At 40.0% G+C, this 24,121-nt stretch overlaps 1 protein-coding gene across 1 annotated transcript in view; it reads right to left on the bottom strand.

The window, feature by feature from the left end:
• The window catches only part of LOC125282398 (phosphatidylcholine transfer protein-like), a 63,111-nt gene that overhangs the window by 25,388 nt on the left and 13,602 nt on the right, over nucleotides 1-24,121 (bottom strand). The gene's annotated exons all lie outside the window — the stretch shown is intronic.

The raw sequence follows: 24,121 nt of genomic DNA, 5'->3' as shown, positions 1-24,121 counted from the left end.
ATTCCTTCAACTTTTCTGCACATTTAAAATTATTCAAAATGGCAATTTGAGAAAACCCAGCTTTTTGTGAGAAATAACAACAATATAAATACACAGAAAAGGTAGGGGTAAAGATATGGAAAAATACACTAGTAAACCCTAAACAAAAGGGAGCCTTTGGGGCTCTAAAATATCACACAAAATATAATTTAAGACAAGAAAAAAAATAATAGGAGTTCATGAGTTAATGATAAAGGACAGAACTCTTCAGGAATGATGAATGCTGAAATTTAAATTCATTTCACAACATAGTCTCAAATATGTAAAGCAAAAGATGTCATCAGTCCAAGGAGAAATCAGCAAATTACACAATTACAATTGTGTTCCACAAGTTCCACAATTACGGTGGAACATTTTACAGCTCTTTTCTAGGAAACTGATTGATCAAACAGACAAAAAAATGGCAAAGATATGGAAGACTAGCATATAATTCATATGCTTGATCTAAAGGATATTTATAGAACCCCATCCCCAATAAACAGAACACATGTATTATTTGCAAACTCTCATTAAACATTCACTAAAACTGATGATCCTGCAAGCCACAGAGCATATTTTCAACAAGCACTACAGAATATATATCATTCTTGGGGCACCCAGGTGACTCAGTCAGTTAAGCACCTGACTCTTGGTTTTGGCTCAGGTCATGATCTCAGACTCATGATATCAAGTTCCAGAATCACTCAGCACAGAGTGTGCTTGAGTTTCTCTCCCTCTGCTCCTCCCCACTCTCACATGCATGCAGTCTTTCTCTCTAAAAACAAACAACAACAACAAAAAAAGTATGTATCAGTCTCTGGTGACAATGTAAAAACAAAAGAAAGATAAAAGAAAAAGTAGCCAATCCCCGCCCACATATATTTGAAAACAAACAAATACATACTTATTCTAGGAACCTAGCCAGCAGTTAAGGCCCTGCATCAAATTCCTTTCTGCTTAAAACACCTAGAGAAGAGTTCTTGTTTTCTGTCCTTACTCCTTGCGATAGCTTATTCATAGATTAGAATATTTTATATTTTAAAGAACCATTTCTATCAGTTCAAACTATAATTCAATGAAATTTAACAAAAATCCATTGACTGTTCAAGGAATTTAACACACTAATTCTAAACTTCACAGGAAAGGTATAGGAATCAACCAATTTGAAAAAGTAGGAAAGTGAATTTTTAAGTTGTGGGTGGGAGGAAACTGCCCTATCAGATATTAGGATCAATAATAAAAAAAAATACTGGGGGTCCCTGCATGGCTCAATCAGTTGGGCATCTGACTCTTGGTTTCAGCTCAGTCCATGATCTCAGGGTCCTAAGATCAAGCCTGCAACTGGCTTGATACTCAGCGGGGAGTCTGCTTGAGATTTGCTCGCTCTCCCTCTCCTTCTACACCTCTCCCCTGCCTTGCTCCGTGCTCTCTCTCTCTCAAAATAAATAAATAAATCCTAAAAAAATAAAGTACTATGGTACTGACTCAGATCTAGGAAAAAAAATAATGAAGCAGCTTTCCATGTACAATCAAATCCATATGCACACTGAAACTTAGCATGTGAGAGATAATGGACAATTTAAAAAATAGTACTGGAGGGGCACCTGGGTGGCTAGGTCGGTTAAGCATCTGACTCTTGGTTTTGGCTCAGGTCATGCACTCATGGTCTTGAAATTGAGCTCCACTCAGTGGGGAGTCTGTTTCAAGATGCTCTCCCTCTGCCCCTCCTCCTACTGACTCACTCCCCTGTTCTCTAAAATAAATAAATATATCCCTAAAAACATAGTATTAGAGCTGCTGTATGCTGACAGATGGTAGATACATGGGGTGAGTAGATCATATGAACTTGTCAAATCACTAGGTTGCACATTTGAAACTACTGTAACGCTGTCTGTCAACTATACTTCAATAACAAAAAATGATAAAGAAAAAAATATATACAGCTAAGACTACAAAAAAAAAAATTCTGATTTCCACTCTGAATTTTAGGAGCCCAACTCCAGTTGGGCTTTCTACGCTACGTTTCTGAACCCAATGTCCACTGCACCAACGAATCCATGGGAGCTTAAAAAACCTGATGCCTGGGCTAAAGCCCACAGCAGTTAAATCGGGACATCTGCCGGTGGGACCTAGACATCAATATTTTTAAAGCCTTCCAGAAGTAACCCATGTCCAGGGCAGGTTGTTGATCACAACTATTTATCAGTAACAGTTCAAGTGATGTCAATTCTTACACTTAATCCAACACATTGTATCTATCTGCTATGATAAAAATACAGACAGTAGGAAACATGTCTGAAATACAAGTATAACACACTTTACAGAATAAAAATCAATTTCACATCTCATTTCACCTGCTCATTAGCCCCATGACTCATGGTCCTGTTTTGTAGAGAAAGCTGAAGCTCAGAAAAGCTGAGTGCCTTTTTGATATAACACAAGCAAGACACGGAAAACAGGATGCCACATGTGGAGTCTGGCCTCTGTAACAACAGTACCAAAAACTTAGAAAGTTCTTTTGCAGTCTTCCAGAGGGTGTCTCTCTCTCTCTCTCTCTCTCTCTCTCTCTCTGTGTGTGTGTGTGTGTGTGTGTGTGTGTGTGTGTGTGTGTTAAATTATCAGCCAAACTGTATAGATTGGGCAACTGAGACTCTGAGGTGGTGTAAGATTTGAGAGCCTTTAGACTTGAATTCTTACAACTCCTATACTGAACTGACTTACTAGGTAAAATATATTTTCCTCCACTTATTGTCCTTTAAAGCCCCTTTCCCTACCCCTTGATCATACCTTGGGCAAATCTCAGACCCATATATCCACTCAGGTTTCACCAAGTCTGGTTCAGTCGGATCCAGTCAATCTTCCAGTAAATTAGGCCCTGCCTTTCTCCTCCCTTCCCTCTGGTGCAGCTTTCCCCTGTGGCTCTAGGTTTCTTAGGGGGGAGCTGGGCTGTGGTCTGCTCCTTCATTCCTGGGACACATCCTCCTCTTCCTGCATCTCTTCTACCTCCAATATACAGGGACTGGGAAGAAAGATTGACGGAAGTCCCTTTACCTGACCAGGGCCATGAGCTCCCCACTGTTGGCAGTTATGCCCATTGTGAAGCAAGAGTCCACACGCTGTTGGTTTCCTTAGGGTGCATTTGTGCATGCTTCAAGAGGCTCTGACGTCAGCGGGAACTCTTCCACTGCCCACTTCAGCTCCTACGCTTGTCATAAACCTCCACAGCTCTTACCACTGGGTCCCCTTACCCAACTGCCAATCCTTTTAAACACTGTTGTGGGTTGAATTGTGTACCCCCAAACCCAAAATCCTAAACCCCCTACTCAGGAATGTAACCTTATTTAGAAATAAGGTATTTGCAAATGTAATCAAGTTACAGTGAAGTCATTAGGGTGGGTCCTAATCCAATGACTGGTGTCCTTAGAAGGGGAATTTGGAAACAGACACAAACAGAGAACACCATATGAAGACACAGAAGGAAGATGGCCATGTGAAGATGAGAGTCAGAGCTGGGAGACATGCTGCCACAAGCCAAAGAACATCTGGGCTACCAGAAGCTGGGATACGGTAGGAAGGATCTTCCCTAGAAGCTTCAGAGGGAGCACGGTTTTTCTGACATCCTGATTTTGGACGGCTAGTCTCCAGAAGTATGAGAAAATACATGTCTATTGTTTTAGCCCATCTAGTTTGTGGTAAGTTGTTACAGCAGCTCTAGGAAACTAATACCGACAGTGTCGTGGCAAAATGGTTCAAGTCAGGCTACCAATTCCTTTCTCCATAGGAAATTCAGACCTCTTTGCCTCCCTAGTTAGTTGTGTAGAAAACTAATATACTAAGTTCTGTGACTGCCTACTATGACAGACTGCTCCAAAACATCTCCTGCCTTCAGGATTTTCCAAGTGAGAAATAAACACAGAGTTGAATATTCACTTCCATCCTCAAATTTCCTGGCATACAAATCAGCCTCTATCAGGAATGATCCCATTGTGCTTAGCTCTCCTGCTGGCAAGGCAGTGGTCCTATAAGATGTGTAGTTAGCACACATCTAGCCAGAGTGGATGCTAAGCCTCACTTCCTAAATCCTATCCTATATCTATCTTGTCAGCCAAATTCAGTGTTCTTCCTCTATACACCAAAGGGACGGCTAATGCTGTGCTTAGATCTTTTTGTTCCTTGCCCTTTTAATCCTTTGCAGATGGTACATCTTCATGAGACATTCAGTTTCTTTAGGATGGGGGGGGGGTGAAAGGAAATGAAATCAGGTACCCAGAGTCACTATTTCTGGAAGATCTGCTCTGGCTGTGGGCATGTGTGAGCATCTACAACTGCCAGCCCTTTACACTCACATACATCTGTGCCTTCCTGGCATCTGTCCACGTGCCAGAGGAAGCCCTGTGAAGCTATACTTGGGCTCATTCCCTTCTTGAGCGGACAGAGCACCTTCCACCTACTGCACACCCAGGGATCCCTCCCAACTGTTATCTCCGTGCTTTCTAAGCCACAAACACCTCCTCAGACGATGAGAGCAGACACAGACACACTGGGTTCAAACTCCACCTCTGCTGTGTGCAGCCAACCGTGTGACCACTGGCCAGTTGCCCCTAACCTTCCTGAAGCTCAATTTCCTTCTTTTTCACACTAGCATGATCCCACCTTACGGGGTTGTAGTGAGGGCCACCACAACCGCAAAGCACCTGGTACCAGGTAGGGAATCGATTATGGTATCTCTCTTCTTCCTTCCTCACCTCCATCCTGGTACCCTGTGAGTGCAGCAGAGGGAGGGGGACTACGCCTGGAATTAGACAGAACTTTATTTTAAAGTGATGCTCTGTGAAGAGACAAGGCTTGTGGACAGACACAGGGAGAGGTGCTATAATACGTGGTCTCTGAGAATGTGTGAACATGTGTTAGGGAAGATGGTGTCATATATACTGAAAAACCCATTTTCATTGTCTCAGTGAAGTTTTATACAGAAAAACAGAAATATTAATAGAGAGGATTAGGATTTAATATGAGGAGATGCAGTGTTTTCACAGTTGTAAAGAGTGGATTTATTTATTAAAAAAAATTTTTTTCTTTACCATAGTACTTTCTTCTGGTAATTCAGAAGCTTCGCTGTTACCTCCACTCCAGAGAGTGCCAGGTTATGTTGTAGCACAAAGATGAGTCTTCACCTTCCCCTGGAAGCCAGGTGTTAAAGCATCACTAGATGGCAGTAACATCTAACACTTAATTCACTATCACCTCAACAAACCATTTCACCTTTGCTTTTTCCTCTTACTTCTCTACATTAAGCACGCATTTCCTCAGCACAAAACAGAAGCAGCCTTAAACTTGTCTCATCCTTATTTTTCACTGACGTGGAGAATTACAGAAATCGTAAAAAGAAGGGAATGCCCATTCCTCAAGTCCAAGCAACTGGCTTCTCACTGGGCTCTGAAAGCACAAGTACAAACCTGCCCTAAGCATGGATGAAAAGATAAGCATCTAATATCCTTTGTACTTGACTAAGAGTCATGTACTTGGACCAACTTATCTTTTTCTTAAACAAGAAAAAAAAGAAGGACACTAAAAAAATGTATGCACTTGTGAGGATGTAGCCCACTTTCCTGACATAAGCACCGCATGGTTCTCTAAACAAGCTTCTTCAATTCGCTTTCACTTTCCCTCCTGGATGCTTCCCTCCCACTTCCAAATTCAATTGTACATCCAATGCGGGATTGTTTTCAAGGAACTATTAGAAACAAGAGCTTTGCAGGATACATAGACCCAGGTGGACTTTGTAGATATATACAAAACATTCCATCCTAAAACAACAAAATACTCATTCTTCTCAAGTGCACACGGAACGTTCTACAGAACAGATCACATACTGGGTGACAAATCAGGTCTCGACAGATACCAAAAGACTGAGATTATTCCCTGCATATTTTCAGACTACGATGCATTGAAACTAGAACTCAACCGTAAGGAAAAAATTGGAAGGAACACAACCAACCACTTGGAGGTTAAAAAGCACCCTGCTAAAGAATGAATGGGTCAACCAGGAAATTAAAGAGGAACTTAAACAGTTCATGCAAACCAATGAAAATGAAAACACATTGGTTCAGAACCTATGGGATACTGCAAAGGCGGTCCTTAGAGGAATTACATAGCCATCCTAGCCTCTCTCAAAAAATTAGAAAAATCCCAAATGCACAAGCTAACCGTACACCTAAAGGATGTGGAGAAAGAAAAGCAAATAAAGCCTAAACTAAGCAGGAGAAGAGAAATAATAAAGATTACAGCAGAAATGAATGAAATAGGAACTAGAAGAATGGTAGAACAGATCAACGAAACTAGAAGCTGGTTCTTTGAAAGAATTAATAACATTGATAAACCTATGGCCAGACGTATCCAAAAGAAAGGAGAAAGGTCCCAAATTAATAAAATCATGAATGAAAGGGGAGAAATCACGACCAATACCAAGGAAATGGAGGCAATTACTAGAACTTATTACCAACAGCTACATGCCAACAAATTAGGGAACCTGCAAGAAATGGATGTATTCCTGGATGGTTCTTAACTACCAAGATTGAAACAGGAAGAAACAGACAATCTGAACAGACCAAGATCAAGCAAGGAAATAAAACAGTAATCAAAAACCTCCTAAAAAACAAGAGTCCAGGGCCAGAGGACTTCCCAAGGGATTTCTATCAAACATTTAAAGAAGAAATCATACCTGTTCTACTGAAGCTATTCCAAAAAATAGAAAAAGAAGGAAAACTTCCAAACTCATTCTGTGAGGGAGCATTACCCTGATTCCAAAACCAAAGATCCCATCAAAAAGGAGAATTACAGACCAATATCCCTATGAACATGGATACAAAAATACTCAACAAGATACTAGCCAATAGGCTCCAACAATACATTATTAAAAGGATTATTTACCACAACCAGGTGGGATTTATTCCTGGTATGCAAGAGTGGTTCAACATTCACAAATCAATCAATGTTATAGGCCACATTAACAAAAGAAGAGATAAGAACCTTACGATCCTCTCAACTGATTCAGAAAAAGCGTCTGACATAATACAGCATCCTTTACTGATTAAAACTCTTCAAAATGCAGGCATAGAGGGAACATACCTCAATATCATAAAAGCCATCTATGAAAATCCCACAGCAAATATCATTCTCAATGGGGAGAAGCTGAGAACTTTTCCCTCAAGGTCAGGAACACAACAGGGATGCCCACTCTCACCACTTTTGTTCGACACAGTACTAGAAGTCCTAGCCTCAGCAATCAGACAACAAACAGAAATAAAAGGCATTCAAACTGGCAAAGAAGAAGTTAAACTCTCTCTCCTTGCAGATGACATGATACTTTACGTGGAAAACCCAAAAGACTCCATCCCCAAATTAATATAACTTATACCGCAATTCAGCAATGTGGCAGAACAAACTTAATGCACTGAAATCAGTTGCATTCCTGTACACTAACAATGGGACTAAAGAAAGAGAAATTAAGGAACCAATTCCATTTACAATAGCACCAAAAACCATAAGATACCTAAGAATAAACCTAACCAAAGAGGTAAAGGATCTACACTCTAGAAACTATAGAACACTTATGAAAGAAATTGAGGAAGACCCAAAGAGATGGAAAAACGTTCCATGCTCATGGATTGGAAGAATAAACACCGTGAAAATGTCCACGCTGCCCAGAACAATCTACACTTTCAATGCAATTCCTATCAAAATACCATTGAAATTTTTCACAGAGCTGGAACAAATAATCCTAAAATTCGTATGGAACCAGAAAAGACCCCAAATTGCCAGGGGATTGCTAAAAAAGAAAACCAAAGTTGGGAGCATCACAATGCCTGACTTCAAGCTATATTACAAAGCTGTGATCATCAAGACAGCACGGTATTGGCACAAACACACACACACAGATCAATGGAACAGAAGTGAGACCCCAGAAATGGACCTTCAACTCTATGGTCAACTAATCTTCAACAAATCAGGAAAGAATATCCAGTGGAAAAAAGACAGTCTCTTCAAGAAATGGTGCTGGGAAAAATGGACAGCCACATACAGAAGAATGAAGCTGGACCACTCTCTCACACCATACACAAAGATAAACTCAAAATGGATGAAAGACCTCAATGTGAGACAGGAATCCATCAAAATCCTAGAGGAAAACATAAGCAGTAAACTCTTCAACATTGGCCACAGTGACTTCCTTCAAGACATGTCTCTAAAGGCAAGGGAAACAAAAGCAAAAATGAACATTTGGGACTTCATCAAGACAAAAAGCTTCTGCACAGCAAAGGAAACAGTCAACAAAACTAAGAGGCAATGGAATGGGAGAAGACATTTGCAAATGACATTATGGATAAAGGACTAGTAACCAAGATCTATAAAGAACTTCTCAAACTCAACACCCGAAAAATAAATAATCCAGTCAATAAATGGGCAGACGACACGAACAGACACTTCTCCAAAGAAACCATACAAAAGACTAACAGACACATGAAAAAATGTACAACATCACTAGCCATCACAGAACCATACATCAAGACCACAATGAGAGACCACATTACCCCAGGTAGAATGGCAAAAATTATCAAGACAGGAAACAAGTATTGCCAAGGATGTGAAGAATGGGGAACCCTCTTACACTGTTGGTGGGAATGCAAGCTGGTATAGCCACTCTGGAAAATAGCATGGAGGTTCCTCAAGACCTTAAAAATAGAGCTACACTATGACCCAGCAATTGCACTACTAGGTATTTACCCCAAAGATACAGATGTAGTGAAAAGAAGGGGCACATGCACCCCAATGTTCATAGGAGCAATGTCCACAACAGCCAAGCTGTGGAAGGAGCCGAAATGCCCTCGAACAGATGAATGGATAAAGATGATGTGGTTCACATATACAATGGAATATTACTTAGCCATCAGAAAGGAAATTCATCAGAAAGGATACCCACCATTTGTATCAACATGGATGGAAATGGAGGAGATTATGCTTAGGGAAATAAATCAAGCAAAGAAAGACAATTATCATATGGTTTCACTCATTGTGGAACATAAGGAATAGTGCAGAGGACCACAGGGGAAGGGAGGGAAAACTGAATGGGAAGAAATCAGAGAGGGAGACAACCCATGAAAGACTCTGGACTCCAGGAAACAAACTGAGCATTACAGAAGGGAGGGGCTTGGGGGGATGGGGTAATAGGGTGATGGGTATTAAGGAGTGCACGTCTGGTGATGAGCAATGGGTGTTATATGCAACTACTGAATGTTGAGCACTACATCAAAAACTAATGATGATATACACTGGCTAACTGAACATAATAAAAAAATTAAAATTAAACTAAAATAAAAAATTTTTTAAAAGGAACTATTAGTGAAGGAATGAAAGAAAATGTAGAAATACTGAAAGGGGCTGGCAATAATAGGAAATCTATGTCATGTTCTGGGTACAACAAGGAATCCATAGCTGTGGATCTCACGACTTTCCCAGGGGGAATTTAATGGAGCCTTGAGTTACTCCCAGAGAACTTCTAGGCTACTCCTGGCTCCAAAGCCTTGCCTATCTTCAGGAAACCGGAATGAATACGAAACTCAGATCTGCCTATTTCCACAATCAAGGACCAAGTGACATTGAGAACATCTAACAGCTAATAAATGTTGACATCCAAAGTCTCCCTCTCTAAAATGAAGTAACTCTGAATACGGATTATTGCTGCTTGAGACCTGGACCTTAGAAACTTTGTACTGATGTCTTACAGTATTGTCAGGTAACCTGGGAATGGAGGAGTTAGCTTGAGACATGCACACTGAGATGAAACAAGGGATAGCTCCACAGTTGCTGGAGGTCCCATCATGCCTAGTGTCCATGGGCTATACTTGTCTCCATCTTCATTTTGGAAATGATTGTATCAGCAAGTCGCATCCAGTCAGTGAAGGCCAAAAGTAGCCTGGTGGATACTGGCCAGTCTAACAGCTCAGGTGGGCACACTCTCTAAGGTCTTATTCAAAGCAAGCAAACCAGGTCAATAACTGGGTCACTAGAGCTAGGGTCTCCAGAAGCTGGACTAGTGAACTAGACAAGTAAACTGGCTGGACTATGGAAAGGGCATCAAAGCTGTGCTTCTAGTCTGTGGCCTGAGTGAATACAGGGAAAGAAGTTAGTGAAGGGGGCTATGCTCCAAACTTACCTGATGCCTTGTGGTCATTAATACTGCCAGTAGATCTCAGATGTAATGAGTAGCAAAGGGGCTCAGTCACCTGCACTCATTGAATCTTGGGTCTGAGCATAACATAATACCAGCATGGGATGGGAGTCATGCTGCATTATCGTTTCCCATCAGGAATAGCTCATGGAGCTAAGCCTGCAGATGGGGAGCATCAGCAGAACCAGCTGTGACCAGATGGGGACCCAGAAGCAGTGAAAGTCAGTCTAGGGCCAATGTAGCACTGAAAAAGCTGTACCTTTTCACATGTCCACAACAGTTGCCATTACAGGAGCTCCCTTGATAACTGCCAGGATTGGAATCCACTAAAAACTACAGTTCCTACCACAATGAATTAATACATGACACTGATGTGCAGAAGGGGAAGGGGAAGGGGAGACTGAAAACCATCCTTTTGCCTTGAAACAAAAATCCAAAGCTAGTGGTTTCGTCTTTCATAAGCTTCTAATTTATATCTTTACTTTCAAATTTTGCTTCCTCAGTGAATAAAAAATATCTGATGATGAGATAGCAAGGAGAAAAAAGGAGGTATTTATGGAGAAAGCTTTAGCGCCATATTGTTGTAAATATTTCCCATCTCAATGTTTTATTCATGGGGGAGGGGGTGCATTTTAAAGGATAAGTTTCGTTGTTTCGCCTTCTTAGAAAATTTAACTTTGGACATAATTCATCACATTAATGGTAAAGACAATACGTTCTGTCTGAGGTAAGAGTGAAAGTCAATATTAAAATTTATCAGGAAAACAGAATAAATATTTGTAGTGCTAGGGTAAAAATTGCAACAGGGTATTGTCGCTGCTTGTAGGAAGGAAAATTAAATTTTTTCCCTCTTTGGCCAACTCTACAACTGACCTTTACGAACGTTAGTGATTTAACATTATATTTCCCAAATACAATGGTAATTTATCCATTAGAATATGAAATCCAGGAGGGCAGGGAATTCTGTCAGTTTTATTTACTGCTGTCTCTCTAGTGCATAGCGCATAGTAAGTACTCAGTAAATATGGTAAATCGATGAATTAATTCAGGGAGTCTGAGATGAACTAATACCCATTTAGGAGCTTCAACAAGAGCTCAGCTGTTCCCAGGACTTCACCATCACCTTCTTCTTCCTTCCACTCAATCTATCATGGAGGGTTTGAGTTTACTGAAAACCAGAGAAGGCCTCTCTGTGCACATTCCATGCAGTTCTCCTCTGACTCTACAAATCCAGTGGAAAACTCAAAAGATGAGAGTGAGGCCACAAAATTCCTGGGAATACTTCAGAATGCACAGAATCAGGGGCTTTGGACAGTCACAGGACACAATTCCCCTTCCAGCTTCTGCCCTTGGTCACAAACAGCAGAATGAAAGGATATGCCGCTTCCCTTTAGGACCTGAGTGGTTACCTCAATTGATTTTTACCCTCTTTCTAAAACCCTGTTATCATAATCATGCTCATGGTTAATACCCTCCCTGAACTATTTCCTCTGACAAGGGGCGACCTTGTGCTACTTCCCATAAAAGGGTAATCATGCCCATGGCTTCTTTTGGACTTCGATTCTTGTAGGTTTTTTGGTCACCTTTGTCCGAGAAGAAAGGGCACTGTCACGGTCTTGATTCTGCCAAATTCACTCAAACATCCTGAAATGATTTCCAACATTTGGAATTTGACAAGATTCCTAAGGACATTTGGCTTTGGTCCCCTTTTTCCCCTTAACTGCTGAGCCCAAACAGTAAATGTAATCCATCTACTTCAGAGTCGTTTTCCCAAAACTCATCCAAATTTTCCCTCGTAAGCCTATTAGATGTCTTTGTCTTCGTGGGCCTAACACCTTCCTTCTCACGTTTTATTTCTTGGGACTAGGAAGGAGACAGAGCCAAGAGTAACAGGACTCTGTTTCAAACACAAGGCACAATCTGTAAAATCAGGTGCTGGGGGTGGAGGGTCTAGAGTCTCACTCCCAGAATTACAGCTGTGACACATCTGAGGGGAAATTAAGGGAGTCTCTAGTATAAATGTACCCTTGGAAGGCCAGAGAACACAACTAAGGACAGATCCTCTCCAACCTATATCCAGCAGCAACTGGGGGCCAACACCGTACCACAGGTCATGGTGAGGAAGTTGGAAGCAGAGATCCCACTAATTCCTGCTGTTTGGTGGTGGTCATACTATGAATATGGACTTGGAACACAAGAAGGCCTACAAGATCCACCTAAGACCTTTTAATATGGCCCTGAATCTCAAAGTAAGATAAAAAATGGGTCAAAGTCCTAAGTCCTAACTAATACAGCACTTACTAATTTTGTGACCTTGAGCAAGTTCCCTAATATGTCTAAACTTATGTTTTTCTGTTGTAAATAAAGATGATAAAACCTTCCTGGCAGATTTATTATAACACTTAGGTAAGATTATAAAGCTTAGCACAGTGCCTGGCATTTGGAAAGTACTCAATGACAGCTATTTGTTTTATTAATTTTGATTTCTATAATAGCTTTATGGAGATATAATTCACATACCATACAATTTATACATTTAAAGTGTACACTTCGATGGCTTTTCATATATTCACTGAGTTATCCAACCATCACCATAATCAATGTTAGAACATTTTATCACCACAAAAACAAACTCCATACACATTACAAGTCATTCCCCACTTCCCCCCAATCATAGGCCACCACAAATCTCCTCTATTTCTCTATGCATTTTCCCATTCTGGGCATTTCACACACATGGAATGATGCAATACATGATCCTTTGTGACTGACTTCTGTCACTTAACATGTTTTCAAGGTTTATCTGTGTTGTACCAAGTATCAGCTCATTTCTTTTTATTCCATTATGATGAATATTATTCCATTGTGTGGATATACCACATTTTTTAATGCATTCATCAGTGATCAAAAATTTGGATTGTTTCCATTATTTGGTTATTACAAATAATGCTGCTATCAACGCTCATGTCCAAGTTTATGTGCGGAACGGTTTTCGTATCTCTCAGGTAGACCTTACGGTGATGTTAACTCTATGATTACCCTTTTCTTTAAAAAAAAAAAAAAGATTGTATTTATTTGAGAGAGAAAGAGAGAGAACGAGCACTAGTGGTGGGGAGAGGCAGAGGGAGAGACAAAAGCAGGCTCAGGATCCTGAGATCAGGACCTGAGCCAAAGACAGACCCTTAACTGACTAAGCCACCCAGGCACCCCTATGTCTATCCTTTTGAGGAGCTACAGATGTTTTCCAAAGTGGCTGCACCATTTTAAACTCCCTTTGGCAGTATATGAAAACTCCAACTTCGCTCCATCCTTACCAACACTTGTATTGTCTTTTTCATTACAGCCATTCTAGTGGGCATGAAGTGGTACTTCACTGTGGTTTCGATTAACATTTTCCTCATGACTAATGATGATGTTGAGCTTCTTGTATATGCTTAGTGGTCATTTGTATATCTTCTTTAGGTAAATGCCTAATCGGATCCTTTTCTATTTTTTAATTGGTTTTTTGTCTCTTTATTACTGAGTTCTAGATGTTCTTTATATACTTAAGATATAAGCCCTTTATCAGATATATTATTTACAAACACTTTCTCCCATTCTGTGGATTGTCTTTTCACTTTCTTGACGATATCCTTTGAAGCAGAAAATTTATTATTTTGAGGAAGTCTAATTTATCTATGTTTCCTTTTGCTGCTTATGCTTTCAGTGTCAAATACATGCCATGAAGATTTTCCCCTATGTTTCTTCTAAGCATTTTATAGTTTTACCTGTTACCTTTAAGTCTTGGATCCGTGTTGAGATAAGTTTTGTATATGGTGTGGGGTTTGAGTTCAACTTCATTCTTTTGCATGTGGATAGCCCATTGTCCCAGCACCATTTGTTGAAAAGATTACACTTCTCCCATTGAATTTTTTAGTACCCCCTGTGGAAAATCAGTTGATCATAATTGAGAAGTTTTATTTCTAACTCTGAATTCTAATCCATTGATCTACATGTCTATCCTCATACCAGTAACACTGTCTTGATTAATGTCAATTTGTAGTAAGTTGTGAAATCAGAAACTATGGATCTTCCAACTTTTCTTTTCAAGATTGTCTTTCTAAACAAGATCATACCCCTGCAAATAAAGACAGTTTTATGTCTTCCTTTCCAATCTGGATGCCCTTTATTTCTTTTTCTTACCTAACTGCCCTGGCAAGAACCTCCAGTACAATTTCTGCACAGAAGTGGCAAGAGCAGACAACCGTGTCTTGCTCTTGATCTTAGAGGAAAAGCTTTTAGCCTTTCATCATTAAGAATGGTGTTCGCTGTGGGTTGTTCATGGATGCTCTCTACCAGGTTGAGGAAATCTCCTCTTCCTAGTCTGTTGAGTGTTTTTACCATGAAAAGATATTGTTGTTGTTATACAAAAATGCAGCTGTTCTCTTTTTTCCCTTTTTTCCTCTCTTCTTTCCCTTTTTTGATTTCTTTCCAGAGCCTGGTAGGACACCAGGATGACTTCAGGAAAGCGGAAACCATGGGCTGCTGTGCATCCATTCCCTGAAGTGCTCTATGAGCAAGCATCTGCCACCTCCTCCCTCCTGTCTGCACTCCTGACCTAGTGGTGCCCTCATGGTTCTGGCACAAGTTGCATCCCTTCCATTTCAATCTGTTTTGCTCGCCTACTGTCTACTGGTTCTGGGTCCCTGGCTTCCTGTCACTCTTCTTCAGGGTTCAGATCCCTATTCTACCTCTTTCCAGGTGTCCTAGACTACTTTGGCAGCCACTGGTGTTTGGAAAGCTAAAGGCTGTTTTCCAGGCAGTAGAATTTCCTTTTTTATTCCTGTACCAGTTTGATTCCACAAATATTTCATGAGAACTTTTTAAGGCCAAGCACTGTGCTTGTTTGATCCTAATAATATTCACAATAACCCCATCGTGTTGTTCTCAGTTTGGTCCCATTTTATAGAACAGAAAACAGAGGCTCCACGTGGCCAATTTGTCTGAGGTTACATACATAGTAAGTGGCAGAGCCAGAATCTGATTATACTTCTGTTTGTTTGGAGCAAAAGAGAGGAACATGCATATAGTTGTAATTACTAAGACTGAACTCAGCACATTAGTTGCCGTATTGGAATAGCTAAGAAGAACCCGAAAGTGGTGTGTCTCATTCCAAATACAGGGCTTCTGTTGCTCTGGCTTTTACCAACTTGCCCAGGCCTATCTGTAAAAATACAAGCCCACCCATCCAAGATATGCTGAACCCCATCATGGTATCTCTGTTGCTGTACCTTTGGATACACTGTTATCTCTGCCTCAAACACTCACTTCTACTCAACTGCCAACTTCTAGATGCCTAACCAATTCCTATTCCTACTTTAAGACCCAATACAAGAATCACTTTCCCTGGGAAGTCCCTCTGACCCCCGCTAGGCTGTACCCTGTTATATCCCATATATACCTAGCCATAGCACTCACCACCTTTCTGTTCTCCTGCCTCTCCCCCTCAAAAATTACCAATAAACGATGAGTGCCCTCAAGGTGGGGCCATGGTTAGTCCAACCTGCCTCTGAGGAGAGTTTCTACACCTATTTTTTTAACTTATTGACTCTTTAGGATGATCCCCTAAAAACAGATGATGTCTCTGGTAGAAGGTTTAAAACATCTCTCTACCCAAATAAATGAACAGTTGGAACTTTTTGTTCCCCTTCATTCTGGAGAATCTGAATCTGAGACCAAGGGACTCAACCTATGACATTTAAACTTAAAACAGTAAAACTACCTTTCCACTCCACAAAACACAACTCACAGTCACCAGGTCACCATGAGGCAGACCTCGGGAAAGAGGATAATCCAAAAGAGGAAACAAATGGTCTCACTTTAAATACAGAACAAGAGCACCCTCATGTTCTTAGGCACTTCTCAACACCTAGGGATCCAATGTCAGTGCCACAGACCACTTTTAGATTAAATAATACAAGCCATCCATTCTTCAGCTACTAAACAAAATGATAATTTTACTTCTGAGTCAAAGACAACTCAGTGAAAAAATGCCAACTACAAGGTGTTTTGGGGGGCTCTTTGTGGCAACTCTGAGAGCAAAGCTTTAACGCAGCCACCTTTTCTTTCTCCTCTAAGAGAAAGCTGTGAGGTCAGGCCCAGGGTGACAATGCCTAAGAGCTCCCAAAAGGCTCTTGGTCTTAATCCTTGCCAATTTCCCTCCAAACCCTGGCACATCTTGAGCTGAAGGCACACATGCTATTTTCATTTAGGCATGAATGCTGAACCACTGGGTATTTTATTTTTTGGGGCTGTTAACTGTAAACAAAATGTGGTTTTAAGATATATTACCCCTGGTCATTTATCTAACAGACCATACTGCAAGCTGTAAGCTCCATCCTTCTTGCAGCTTTCACATTCTATTAAAACGGAATCTTTTACCAGGAAATTTACTCAGACAGGGGAGTTCATTTGAGGCTGAAACTGTAAAGTGGCCAATTATCTCTCAGCCATTGGGTGCATTCGATCTTTACCCCAAGCTTTGGAAATAGACAATTTTAGCAAACGTTCTGCTCCAAAGCTAATGTTTTGGAAAGAATAACAGCATGTTGGGAATAAATTACATGGTCTTTAGTACATTTTAGTGTTATTGCCTGTTAACACGCAGTGTTGTGTGCCAACTCATGAGAGAACTCCAGTCTTCTAAGGAATAGATTTCTGAATTGTTGAGTTTATGGAGTCCGTATTATATCGGTGAATAGACTGGGAGTACAGGAGACCATGTCTGTGGAATCTGACCTAGGGGAAGCTATGAATCATAAGTTGTCCTTCCATTCTGATAATATCCAGACCATCAGCACACTCTCAGTAATGACATTTGAGGCTTTTCATTTAAGACTAACCACTTCATGGGTTATACTGATCCTAAGACCAGGTAATCTAATATACCTATTACAAGTAACAATTTAACCTGACTCAAAGTCCTAGTAGGTACGAGGCCTTTTGCCAGGCTCTGTGGAAGAATAGTGGGACACTTAAATAGATCTTTGATTCCATTTCTATGAAACATCCTGAGTAGGCAAACCCATGAGGCAAAAAGTACATTCCTTGGTTTCCTAGAGCTGGGAGGATGGGGCATTGGTAAGGGTTGCCCAAATCTGTGAATATACTAAAAAACCCTTGAAGTGTAACTTTAAACGGGCATATTGTATAGTATGTAAATGATACTTCAATAAAGCTGTTTAAAAAAAAAAAACTCTCCCTTACAAAAAGAGGAAAGATGTTAATCATTTAGATAGAAAACACAGAAAACTAAAGGCGGGTACAAGAGAATGCTAAGGAAGATCCAAAACCGCTTAACTCTCTTCCAGCTCTGGAGGATTTTCTTGTTCCTGGACCATCGCAATCTCTCTTGGTGCAAGTTAGGTTCAGGGGTAGGAGAGAAGGCCTTGCAGGAGAAGAGACTTTCTGATAAATGAACAGAAATGAAACCCATGGATACGCAACAGAAGATGTCCTGGCAACAGAAATACCAGACTTGGGCCCCTCAGCGAAGTCCCTATGCAAGTCGGTACCTCCCTTACAGCTGATCACAAGCAAGGTGTTTTATTTAAAGGGGAAAGGAGGGAAGGGTCGTTTTATGTCAGGCAGAGAGGTAGCTCCCGTTACTGAGGCCTCTCCATTCTAAAGACAACTTTACTAGAAGTGCACTATCCCCAAACCCATTCAGCCTCCCCTGTTCCTGGGCTAAAGGGCTCTGGCATCAGGACTATGCACAAAGTAGATCAACCAGAACCAGCCCTATAGCAACCTGTAAGCTAAAATACTGCTCCATGAACAGATGACACAAACCTATTTTTCGGGCCATGCGAGCTGTCACAGAAATTCTCCAGACAGAAAAAGAAATTACACTTCAAATGCCTACATGATTTATCTTTTATGGGAGTAAGCTTATTTTATTTAAAAAGGTCCGTCACCACCTTCACCTTCACTGAAGTGGCAGGCCCCTCTCTGCCACCATTTTTTGTTTATTCATTCCCTGATTTCCAATATTTACTAAAAAGCAAATTTATCAGGTATATTTAATATTCACAATTCCAAGTATTTTTAAATGTGATACTTTTAAACTAACTCAAATATTTTAAATGACAAATTGCTTTCAAAGGTCACACTAAACTGCCAAGCAACATTGCATGTGAGTATCTTAAAGTAAAGTCCATCAAGAGATTTTTCTACAGGAGTATGGATGTGCATTCCAGGATTGGTGTCCTCAGTAACTGGGGTCCGCTGCTTGCTCACTCTGACAATCAAGACTTTCACCATTTTTTGCTGTTTTTGGTCTCCACATTTACTGAGCTGAGGGCTGAGTTAAAGAGATGGTGCACCATGGGCAGAGAGCTCAATCTTTCCTCTCCTCTTGGAAAGGGCCTGCAACGGGGTGATAGTTCTGCCAGTTCCATACTGGAGTTCTTCGAAGCTTGTGATTCAAACGCAGCTGAGTAAAGTGTTGCCACCCTCACTCCTCTGATCCCCATTTCCCTGGAAGAAACAAGGAGAAAGAGCTCTCTTGTCCAGTGCTTGCTACCATCCACCTTCCATGACAATGCGAGCATTGGCTTTGGAAAGCTGCCAAGTTTCTGGTGTGGGACTTGAACCTTTGGCCTCCCATGCAAAAGTAACTACCAGCTGGGTGACACATGCCTATTTTCAGAGTCAATGACTGAACAGATCCATAGGTATGCAAGGCATTTCTCTCCCCCCCCTCAGCCTCACCCAGCCTTGGCCTGGCTGCTGGCATGGCCAGAGGTGTCCTCCCTTGGGAGCAGTTACTGGGCCACCGCCAAGCTTTCACAGTGCAGAGCTGTTTGTCAGCTCGTTAGTGGACTTCTTTAACTTCGGTTTTCCTAACCGGAAAATAACTAGAATAAAAACTCACTTTAATGAACAGTTTGACCCTTTTTTCTTTCTCCCCTCTCTTCCTATCTTATACCTGTTTTATTTTTAATGGGAGCGATTTATAAACAAATTTACATTTCCCTCGATTTTCAGGCCTTAACCCTCTAGAATATTTATGAATAAGCTCACACTCTAGAACTGAGATAAAAATATCAGGATATCAATTAAGAGAAGAGAGGAAAAATAGATTTTTGTCCTCCACACATTGAGTTAGCTTCTGATAAGAATCGTTTTTAAGAAATATGGGCCAACATGGAGAACCACTCTCTTCTACAGTTACAGTCACATAAAAATCGATGATATATGGGGAAGACTAGGAAAGATTATAAGAATCTAAAGCAGAATGTCAATATTCTTTCATCATTAATATAATACTGTTTAAATAATGTATCTTCTTAGGGAACTCAGTGACTTATTAAAATGTAATAACATCTGTATCATAGTAGTCCCAGAAGATGAATTGAGAGAAAAAGGGTCAGAAGGTTTATCTGAACAAATTATAGCTGAAAACTTCCTTAATCTGGGGAACGATACAGACATCAAAACCCATGAAGCCTGGAGAACTCCAGTTAAATTCAACGAAATCCAACCATTGCCAAGGCAAATCATAGTCAAATTCACAAAATACACAGACAACGAAAGAATCCTGAAAGCAGCAAGGGAAAAAAGTCCTTAACCTACAAGGGAAGACCAATCAGGTTCACAGATCTGTCCAAACAAGCATGGCATGTCAAAAAATGATTAGAAGGAGATATTCAACGTGCTGAATGGGGAAAATATGCAGCCAAGAATTCTTTATCCAGTAAGGCTATCATTAGGAATAGAAGGAGAGATAAAGAGTTTCCCAGACAGACAAAAACTAAAGGAGTTTGTGACCACTAAACCAGCCCTGCAAGAAATTTTAAGGGGACTCTCTGAATGGACAAATGACAAGACCAAAAGGAACAAAGACCAGAAAGGACCAGAGAACATCAACAGAAACACCACTGTACAGGTAACACAATGGCACTAAATTCACATTTTTAATAATCACTCTGAATGTAAATGGACTAAATGCTCCAAAAGACATAGGGTATCAGAATGGATTAAAAAAATAGGACCCATCAATATGCTGCTTACAACAGACTCATTTTAGACCTAAAAACACCTGCATATTGAAAGTGACGTGATGGAGAAACATCTATCATGCTAATGGAGATCAAAGGAAACCGAAATACCCATACTTATATCAAACAAGCTAGATTTTAAAACAAAGACTGTAACAAGGGATGAAGGGTGGCATTTTATCATAATTAATGGGTCTATCCATCAAGAAGACCTAACAATTGTAAATATTTATGCCACCAACTTGGGAGCACCCAAATACATAAATCCACTAATAATAAGCAGAAAGAAACTCACTGATAACAATACAGTAATAATTAAGGACTTTAACACCCCACTTTTGACAATGGTCAGATCACCTAGGCAGAGAATCAACAAGGAAACAATGGCTTTGAATGACACACTGGACCGAATGGACTTAATAGACATAGTCAGAGGCTCCTGGGTAGCTCATCCATTAAGTGTCTGCCTTTGGCTCAGGTCATGATCCCAGGGTCCTGGGATCAAGCCCTGCATCGGGTTCCCTGCTCGGTGGGAAGCCTGCTTCTCCCTCTCACACTCCCCTCGCTTGTGTTCCTTCTCTTGCTGTCTCTGTCAAATAAATAAATAAAATCTTAAAAAAAAAATAGACATAGACCCTTCTCTTCACTACGTCTGTATCTTTGGGGTAAATACCCAGTAGTGCAATGGCTGGATCATAGGGTAGCTCAATTTTTAACTTTTTAAGGGACCTCCACACTGTTTTCCAGAGTGCCTGTACCAACCTGCATTCCCACCAACAATGTAGGAGGGATCCCCTTTCTCCACATCCTCTCCAACATTTGTTGTTTCTTGCCTTGTCAATTTTTGCCATTCTAACTGGTGTAAGGTGGTATCTTAGTTTGGTTTTGATTTGACTTTCCCTGATGGCTAATGATTTTGAACACTTTTCATGTTCATGGCAGCATTTTCCACAATAGCTAAATCGTGGAAGGAACCGAGATGCCCTTCAACAGATGACTGGATTAAGAAGACGTGGTCCATATATACAATGGAATATTACTCAGCTATCAAAAAGAATGATTTCTCAACATTTGCTGCGACATGGATGGCACTGGAGGAGATAATGATAAGTGAAATAAGTCAAGCAGAGAAAGACAATTATCATATGGTTTCTCTCATCTATGGAACATAAGAACTAGGAAGATCAGTAGGAGAAGAAAGGGATAAAGAAAGGGGGGGTAATCAGTAGAGGGAATGAAGCATGAGAGACAATGGACTCTGAGAAACAAACTGAGGGCTTCAGAGGGGAGGGGAGTAGGGGAATGGGATAGGCTGGTGATGGGCAGTAAGGAGGGCACGTATTGGATGGTGCACTGGGTGTTATATGCAACTAATGAATCATCGACCTTCACATCAAAAATAAATAAATAAAAATAAAAAATTAGAAAGAAAAAAACAGACATAGAGCATTTTATCCTAAAGCAGCAAAATACATTCTTTTCAAGTGCATATGGAACATTATACAGAACAGATCACATCCTGGGTACAAATCAGGCCTCAACAAGTACAAAAAGACTGAGATCATACAACCATATTTTCAGACCACAATGCTATGAAACTTTAAGTCGACCACTAGAAACAATTTGGAAAGACCACAAATACGTGGAGATTAAAGAACATTCTACTATGAATGAGTTAACATAGGAAATTAAAAAGGAGAAAAAAAATACATGGAAGCAAATGAAAATGAAAATGCGACAGTCCAAAACCTTTGGAATGCAGTACAGGTGGTCATAAGAGGGAAGTATAGAGCAATAGGCCTAACACAAAAGCAAGAAAAGTCTCAAATACACAACCTAAATTTAAACCTAAAGGAGCTAGAAAAAGAACAGCAAATAAAGTCTAAAGCCAGCAGAGGAAGGGAAATAATAAAGATTAGAGCAGAAATAAATGATAGAGAAATAACAACAACAACAACAAAAACAGTAGAATGGATTAATGAAACTAAGAGCTGGTTCTTTGAAAGCATTAATAAAATTGAAAAACCCCTAGCCAGACTGATCAAAAAGAGAAAGGACCCGAATAGATAAAATCACAAGTGAAAGAGGGGAGATCACAACCAACACCACAGAAATACAATTATAAGAGAATACTATGAAAAATTATATGCCAACAAACTGGATAACCTGGAAGAAATGGACAAATTCCTAGAAACCTACAAACTACAAAAACTGAAACAGGAAGAAATAGAAAATTTGAACAGACCCATAACCAGCAAAGAAATTGAATCACTAATCAAAAATCTCCCAACAAACAAAAGTCCAGGGCTGGATGGATTCCCAGGGGAATCCTACAAGACTTTTATTTATTTTATTTGATCTTATTTTATATTTTATATTTTATATATTTTATTTATTTTATTATTTATTTTATTTTATTTTATTTTATTTTGATTTTATTTATTTGACAGAAAGAGAGACCACGAGCAGGGGGAGGCGCAGAGGGAGAAGCAGACTCCATGCTGAGCAGGGAGCCCGATGCCGAACTTGATCCCAGGACTCTGGGATCATGACCTGAGTTAAAGGCAGATGCTTAACCGACTGAGCCACCAGGCACCTCTCCACCAGACATTTAAAGAAGAGTTAATACCTATTCTCTTCAAACTGTTTCCAAAAAACAGAAATGGAAGGAAAACTTTCAATCTCTTTCTATGAAGCCAGCATTACCTTGATTTCAAACTAGAAAAAGACCCCTCTAAAATAGGAGAATTATAGGCCAATATCCCTGATGAACATGGATGCAAAAATTCTCAGTAAAATACCAGCAAATTGATTTAAACAGTACATTGAAAGAACTATTCACCACAGTCAAGTGAGATTTATTCCTGGTCTGAAGCTGTGGTTCAACATTCACAAATCAATCAATGTGATCCACCATACTAATAAAAGAAAGGATAAGAACTATATGACACTCTCAATAGATGCAGAAAAAGCATCTGACAAAATATAGCAACCTTGCTTGATAAAAATCCTTAACAAAGTAGGGATAGATGGAACATATCTGAGTCATGAAGGCCATATACAAAAGACCCACAGCTAATATCATCCTCAAGGGGGAAAAACTGACAGCCTTTCCTCTACGATCAGAAACAAGACAAGGATGTCCACTCTCACCATTACTATTTAACATAGTACTGGAATTCTTAGCCTCAGCAATCAGACAACAAAAAGAAATAAAAGACATCCAAATAGGCAAGGAAGAAGTCAAACTTTTACTATTTGCAGATGACATGATACTCTATGTAGAAAACCACAAAGACTCCACCAAAAAATGCTAGAACTCACACATGAATTCAGCAAAGTTGCAGTATATAAAATCAATGAGCAGAAACCTGTTGCATGTCTAGACACCAATAATGAAGCAGCAGAAAAAGAAATGAAGGAATCAATCCCATTTGCAATTGCACCAAAAACAATAAGATACTTAGGAATAAAACTAACTAAATAGAGGTAAAAGATTTGTACTCTTAAAACTATAGAACACTTATGAAGGGAACCAAAGAGGACACAAAGAAATGGAAAAGCATTCCATGCTCATGGATTAGAAGAACAAACATTGTTAAAATGTCTATACTACTGAAAGCAATCTACACATTTAATACAAGCCCTATGAAAATACCACAGCATTTTTCACAGAACTAGAACAAGTAATCCTAAAATTTGTATAGAACCACAAAAGACCCCAAATAGCCAAAGCAATTGTAAAAGAGAAAAACAAAACTGGAGGCATCACGATTCCAGATTTCAAGCTCTATTACAAAGTTGTAGTCATCAAGACAGTATGGCACTCACACAAAAA

Source organism: Ursus arctos, unplaced genomic scaffold, assembly GCF_023065955.2.
Source record: "Ursus arctos isolate Adak ecotype North America unplaced genomic scaffold, UrsArc2.0 scaffold_24, whole genome shotgun sequence".
Classification (NCBI taxonomy): domain Eukaryota; kingdom Metazoa; phylum Chordata; class Mammalia; order Carnivora; family Ursidae; genus Ursus; species Ursus arctos.
This window is presented reverse-complemented; position numbering and strand designations above follow the sequence as displayed.